Source organism: Tachypleus tridentatus, chromosome 3 (genome assembly GCF_004210375.1).
Source record: "Tachypleus tridentatus isolate NWPU-2018 chromosome 3, ASM421037v1, whole genome shotgun sequence".
In the NCBI taxonomy this organism is placed as follows: Eukaryota; Metazoa; Arthropoda; class Merostomata; order Xiphosura; family Limulidae; genus Tachypleus; species Tachypleus tridentatus.
This window is the reverse complement of record NC_134827.1, coordinates 111,345,036-111,351,454: the sequence shown is the minus strand read 5'-3', so window position 1 is coordinate 111,351,454 and position 6,419 is coordinate 111,345,036. Positions and strand designations below refer to the sequence as shown.

The following is a 6,419-nucleotide window of genomic DNA, read 5'->3' as shown; positions in this document are numbered from 1 at the left end:
AGGTAACAAACTATGGACCTATATGAGCACAAGAATGGGTTGGAAGGTAACAAACTATGGACCTATATGAGCACAAGAATGGAGTTGGAAGGTAACAAACTATGGACCTATATGAGCACAAGAATGGAGTTGGAAGGTAACAAACTATGGACCTATATGAGCACAAGAATGGAGTTGGAAGGTAACAAACTATGGACCTATATGAGCACGAGAATGGAGCTCAAGGTAACAAACTATGGACCTATATGAGCACGAGAATGGAGCTCCAAGGTAACAAACTATGGACCTATATGAGCACAAGAATGGAGTTGGAAGGTAACAAACTATGGACCTATATGAGCACAAGAATGGAGTTGGAAGGTAACAAACTATGGACCTATATGAGCACGAGAATGGAGCTCCAAGGTAACAAACTATGGACCTATACAAGCATAAATGCCTTTCAGACATCGACAACAAACGTTTATCCAAAGTTGTAATTTTTGCAAGTCTGTTTTGTTTTAATGCTATTTAAATTACAAAAACAAAGTTGTACAACAACAACAACAACAACAATAATAATAATATAATATCAATAACAGAGTAAAATTATAATACCTGATTACCAAGTAAGCAATTAAAGTGTTTTAAACTCAGGCATTAATGCCGTTTTAGAACAAACCATTATAGCTATAATACTTGTCATGTGAAAAATATAATGCATGTAATTTTAAGATACCGATTTTTTTCATGTTATATGCATGTTAGAAAACATTGAAACTGGTATTTACTTCAGGGTTAGTGGATTTCTTGTCATTTTGTTTTTATATCAAGAATGTTTCTTATAACAACTTACTTTCCTTATGCTTTACTTTCATTGTTCGAAAAGAACAATCCTGCTAAAGACATTTTCGTGAATATCGCATAAAGTAAAATCGTAATTTTGAATGTCTGTAATTGTTCCGTAGTATAAACACCCTGAACAATGTCCATCAGCGGTAAGTCTGAATGCTAAAAAAATCTAGTGTCGACACGTACAATAAACACAGAACAAAATAACCTGTTGTGTATCTTTGTTCATAATAACAAAAATTCTATATATCTTTCAAAATTAAATTTTAAATTGGGAGATCACTAATGTACATCAAGCGGTTCACGAGATTGTTTAGTATAGCGAGTGCTATACGTAACATGAACGTTTGATCACGTTGTGACGTCACACATGTGCACTTCAGCCAAGCGTTGTCGAGGGCCTCGGTATCAAGATTTTAGATTACAGATCACCTTTGTACTTTCATACGGTGCCCTTTGTCATTTACCAATTGCGTTTGTCCAATTCGTGAATAAATTGTTGTTTTTGTTTTTTGTGCATGTGTTAATAATACCTCTATTTTTGTACTTTTTCCTTATTTTGTTTTAATATATTGTTGTCTTTGTATTTATTTTGTTTTAATACATTGTTGTCCTTGTATTTATTTTGTTTTAATACATTGTTGTCCTTGTACTTATTTTGTTTAACCCGTTCTCCCAACATTCTCAGCTGAAAGCCCCACTAGATTTCTTTCCCTTCCTACTCAGGAGGTATACCAGTTTGACTACCAGCCCTCCATCTGACGATACCACCAAGAATACTCAATAGGATTTCAAATAGTTGAGGTAATACTCCAATAAACTACCGTTATGAAGTCTTGTAACCTCAACAATATTATTTTGTATTTATTAAATGTTATAATTAAAAGCTTGTTATCATTCGTAGTTGTATTTTTATAAAAAAAAAATATTCAAACTATGCCAACAGATGGCACAAATTAGGTTAGGTTTAATTTTTGTTTTTTCCTGCTTTTGTTATGTTTTATGGAATTCATATTTTAAATTGATTAAAATATTTTTAATCTCTTTTATCCCTAGTAATACTAACATCATCTTAGTTTTTATAATGTTCCTCTAATAATGAGTTAGAACTATGGACTTACAACACTAAAGTCCGGAGTTAAATTACCCTGTGGACACAGCATCTATTTCAATGTATTTTGCTCTACAACAGACGAACGATTCTCTAACGTTACTGAGGAAGTTAATATCCTAGAGATAAGTAACTTAAAAAACTGGTCCCCTTTCACAATCGGTGTTTTAGCAATTTTTACTTTCTATAATTGATTTCAGCAGTAAATAACAGAACCAAGAAACAAAGTTTGGGTATGTTTGACTAATTTGGATTCAGGTTCATGCTTTCATTCTTTTTCCCCGTAGCCCAAAGTAGTGTTGAACATTAATACAACGTGCAACGTTACATGCTTTCGCTATTGATGTATTTATTTAGGTTTAGATTTCATTTTGTTGTGTTAGCTTTGTGTTAAAGTGTATGTGATTAGAAGTGTTTAGTCTTCAGCACGGAATCCACGTCTGTTTTTTCCGTAACATGCTAGATAGAAGTTAGCTGTTAGAAAATGTCATAGTGCATCACGAGCTATGGTAATTCATATTTTAAAGAAAACGTGCCATAATGAGATTACGAACCACTTTTATACAGAATTTTTGCATTACTTGAACTGGTCATCCCACTCCTCAGTGACTCAGCGGGAAGTCCCGAGGACCTAGTAGTGAGTAGAACGCAGCCTACTGTGCAGTCTTGTACTTAACAATACAGGGTGGCCCGTAAGTCCCTACACATCCAAATTGTGTTTAAACAACGTTATAATACTAATGATGAGTTGAAGGCAGCTGTTACCGCGGCATTTGGAACAATAACCCCCGCTATGTTGAGGAAAATGTCTCGCAGAACATGGCGTCGCATAATATTATGCAGCGAGAATGAGGGACCGCACACAGATACACTGGATACACAAAATATATGGATGGGTAGGGACTGACGGGCCACCCTGTATATACATTACTTTTGAAATGTATTGTACGGTTAAAGTGCAAAACCAGTTTTGCACACAATTGTTTACTATTAGGATTATGGTTTCTCACATTAGTTAACTAAACATGCTATGGGTAGACCGCGAAACCATTTTTGCTCTAAATTATTTATCATTATTAGGAGCTTTTATTTTGGGCTAAAACTAAACAGTAGTCTTTGTGTAACAAACTCAAAGCATGTACAGTACAATTACAAAGTACTCCCCTCATTGTTATACTAGCATGATTTCTGCATATATTGGATGAGTGTTATTGGTAGTAGAATTCTTTACCAGTAATAACTAATATTCATTGAAACAGAATTCCTTAAATGTTCTCGAAGTAGGTAGGTAATTTTATATGTAAATAACAATGTCTTTATGTACACTCCAGGATCTGCTATTTGAACATCTATAACAATTTCTGTATCATAATAAACCTCATTGTGAAGTTTATTAACCTATTGATCGATATTTATACGTTAGTATGCTTTATATAATGTGTAACTCGAACATTTCGCAATCAAATGGTTAAAACATGGTCTTTAAAAATGTTTCAACCGTATGCTTTTATCTCGTACCAGGGACGTCAAAAAAGTAGCGATTTTAATAACTAGAAAGTTCCTGAATCTTTGAGACTTTCAGTATAATATTTATAGTTTTATCTGGAAATCTTCATCATTTGAATTACTCCAACAGCTTCTTAGCTAACTAATTTCTGCATATGTTGAAAGAGTGTTATTGGTAGTAGAATCCTTTATCAATGACACGCAAACCGCTGGGTATACTGGTCCATTATCTCATCTATTTTGCAAATATCTTCAGCAGCCTCAACATAAAAAATACCCAAAACCGTCACACTATCTACCCAATGCTTCATGGTAGATGCTATGCAATGAGGTAAGAATCTTTCGTCTTTTTTTCCGCAGTATGTAAAACCTACGCTTTGAATCAGATATTCCAAGCTTAGACTCATCTGTTCATAACGCCCTTTTCCCAATCATCAAGTCCAGTTTTGAACTATTTAGCAAATTTCAGTCTCTTGACATTATTGGGAATCAAAGTAATAGTTTGTTTTTTTAACTTCTACAGAACATTCTTGTTAAATCTTTTCATACTGTTTATCTAAGCACTTTGGCACATGGTTATTTATCTCATGTTTGAGATCGGTCGCAGTCTTTCTTCTGTCCTCAAAGTTGCATAAACGAAGGTATTTAACATCAGTATGTTTACATTCAGGTGTTTTGCCTCTTCCTTCCCTATTCCCAAATATATCGTCTCGGTCTCACGAGTTAAGGTGCACTTGACAGTGTTTTAACATTTCAAATCTGTAGTAATTTGTTGGAGAGTCCAGCCAGCATTACGTAAAGCTTTTATGTGAACTCTCTGTTTAACTCTATATAGTCAAGATACTGCATGGGGATACCATGACAGTTATTTGAGACCCTAAATTTGATCAGTATGTTCATTCAGACAGAACTCTTATGACATACCCTTGTATAGGGAATTCTGTAGAATAAGTATTATCACTCTATGTCATTCAGTTGTCAACAGGAATCAGCGAAGTATTACTATAGTGTTTAACTTTACATTCTGTAATGACATGGAATAATTAGTTACATAATATATATAGAATATGACAAAATATTCTCTTTTACTAACACTTTTGCATAGTACTGTAATAGTACTCTAATAGCATTTGAAAACACATTTTAGTAACTTAATTATAAGGTTGATATACAGTTTATACATCTTGAAAATAATTTTTCACATGCAAAATGCCGTAAAGGTTCCTTCGCTTTTTGAAAATATATTTATCTACACAGTAGGTGACCATATATTTGAAGGGGTTTATGCTATTTGTTAATAAATAGTAATGCCATCTGAAAACAGTTATGATAATAACTATATTTTGTAGCTCACAAAATGTGCTAACTCGTTGTCTCATGTTTTACAACTATTCATATATGTCAAAAATACGAACAATTAATTGCTAATATATTATTGTTGTTTCTTTATGTACTTATCTAGATTAGCTTCTCTCGTTGTTGTTTTCAAACGTTAGCATTTGTAGTGTTTTAACTAATACAGTGTATGATGGACCTTAGCAATAATGTAATTTTCATTTTGTTTTAATAATCTAGGCAAGGAATAAAAGGTTGAATGTACATCAAAGCCAAGAACCATTGTGTACTGCTTCAGGAACATTGGAACAAAAAAGTTCCTGGGTCACCTGCTTCTGACCACATCAAATAACAGAAGATTTTTTTTCAGCGAGACTCCTAGCCTATATACAAGTGTTTAACGCTTTAGTAAAGTGAAATTGCTTTTTAGTTACTATTTGATTCTCCAATGTTTCGTTTTTACGCGCGATTTGTTTAGGGTTACTGTACTTTTCTAGTTTTGTTCGTGCGCAACTACTGAAATGATGAAATTATTGAAGCAAATATTACAAGCGTGCAAAGAACGTTTAATACATGTGTAGGTAAATTTGTCGGTAACATGACAACTGCCCACTCCTAAGCCATTAATATAACTGACAAAAATAAGAAAAAAACCAACAACACGTGTTTCTTGTATTTCATGGAATTATTTATGTAAAGCTGTTTAGGTAGCATAAAATAATGCTCAGTTTTGTATATCGTAATGAAATGAATACTGAGTTATGTAAAGTGAATACTATAAGATTTACATGTAAGACACTAAAATCTTGTTACATACACAGCAAACGAGAGGGTTAAATAGTTTTACATAATTCGTTCTATAAAATATAAGAAATACGTCTTGTTTTTTTTTTCCTATTTTACTAGGTTATATCAATATAAGATGTGGCTAGGAGGAACAGTTGTCCTACAACCAATTTTTTGTACAAAATTACTTAGACTAAGTTTTAATACCATCTCAATCGAAATTGTTAATTTTTTATGTGTTAAACTTCAAAAACGTCAAATACAAAACAGTTATAACTCGCTATATGGTAAATAAGTTTTAAGACAGCTTGAAAGTACATTGTGTCGACAATATTTTTTTTTCATCCTCAGATGACCAGTCAAACCGTCTTAAAACTTTTAAAGCAGTCACAATCCAAATAATGTACTGTAACAAGGTTAATTATATGGTTTAATTAAACTGATTGTGTTACAATCGTATGTATAACAACGAACGGATAAAATAACTGAAGATTATAAAAGTATGACGTAACGCACGACATTGTATATACAGCTAAGAGTTTAACATAAATCAAATAGTTTAAAAAATGCGTCTCCTGTGTTTTCGTTCAACATGCTGTAAGAGCGCTGTCAATGGCTACAACACGTTTTCTGTCACTTTTCGTGTGAAGTCCTAATTGGTATTTTATTATAAAGATATACAACAACATGTTTTGTGTTCTTCTTGAAGCTAAAGATATTATTACGATCCAATTCTGCGTACGATTGTAAAGTATTTCATGGGTCTTTTTGTGACCCAAACTCTTGTACTTCTGTTTAATTTTTAATCATTTAAAACACCGAAAATTCGTAAAACTTCTGATTATAAAAA

At 32.8% G+C, this 6,419-nt stretch overlaps 1 long non-coding RNA gene across 1 annotated transcript; it reads left to right on the top strand.

Annotated features, from left to right (window-relative positions):
* The first annotated feature begins 180 nt into the window (after nucleotides 1-180).
* LOC143247758 (uncharacterized) lies at nucleotides 181-6,138 on the top strand. The gene is made up of 2 exons (XR_013026700.1): nucleotides 181-1,635; nucleotides 5,024-6,138. It is a non-coding gene; the product is annotated as an uncharacterized LOC143247758 (long non-coding RNA).
* The last annotated feature ends 281 nt before the right edge of the window (nucleotides 6,139-6,419 follow it).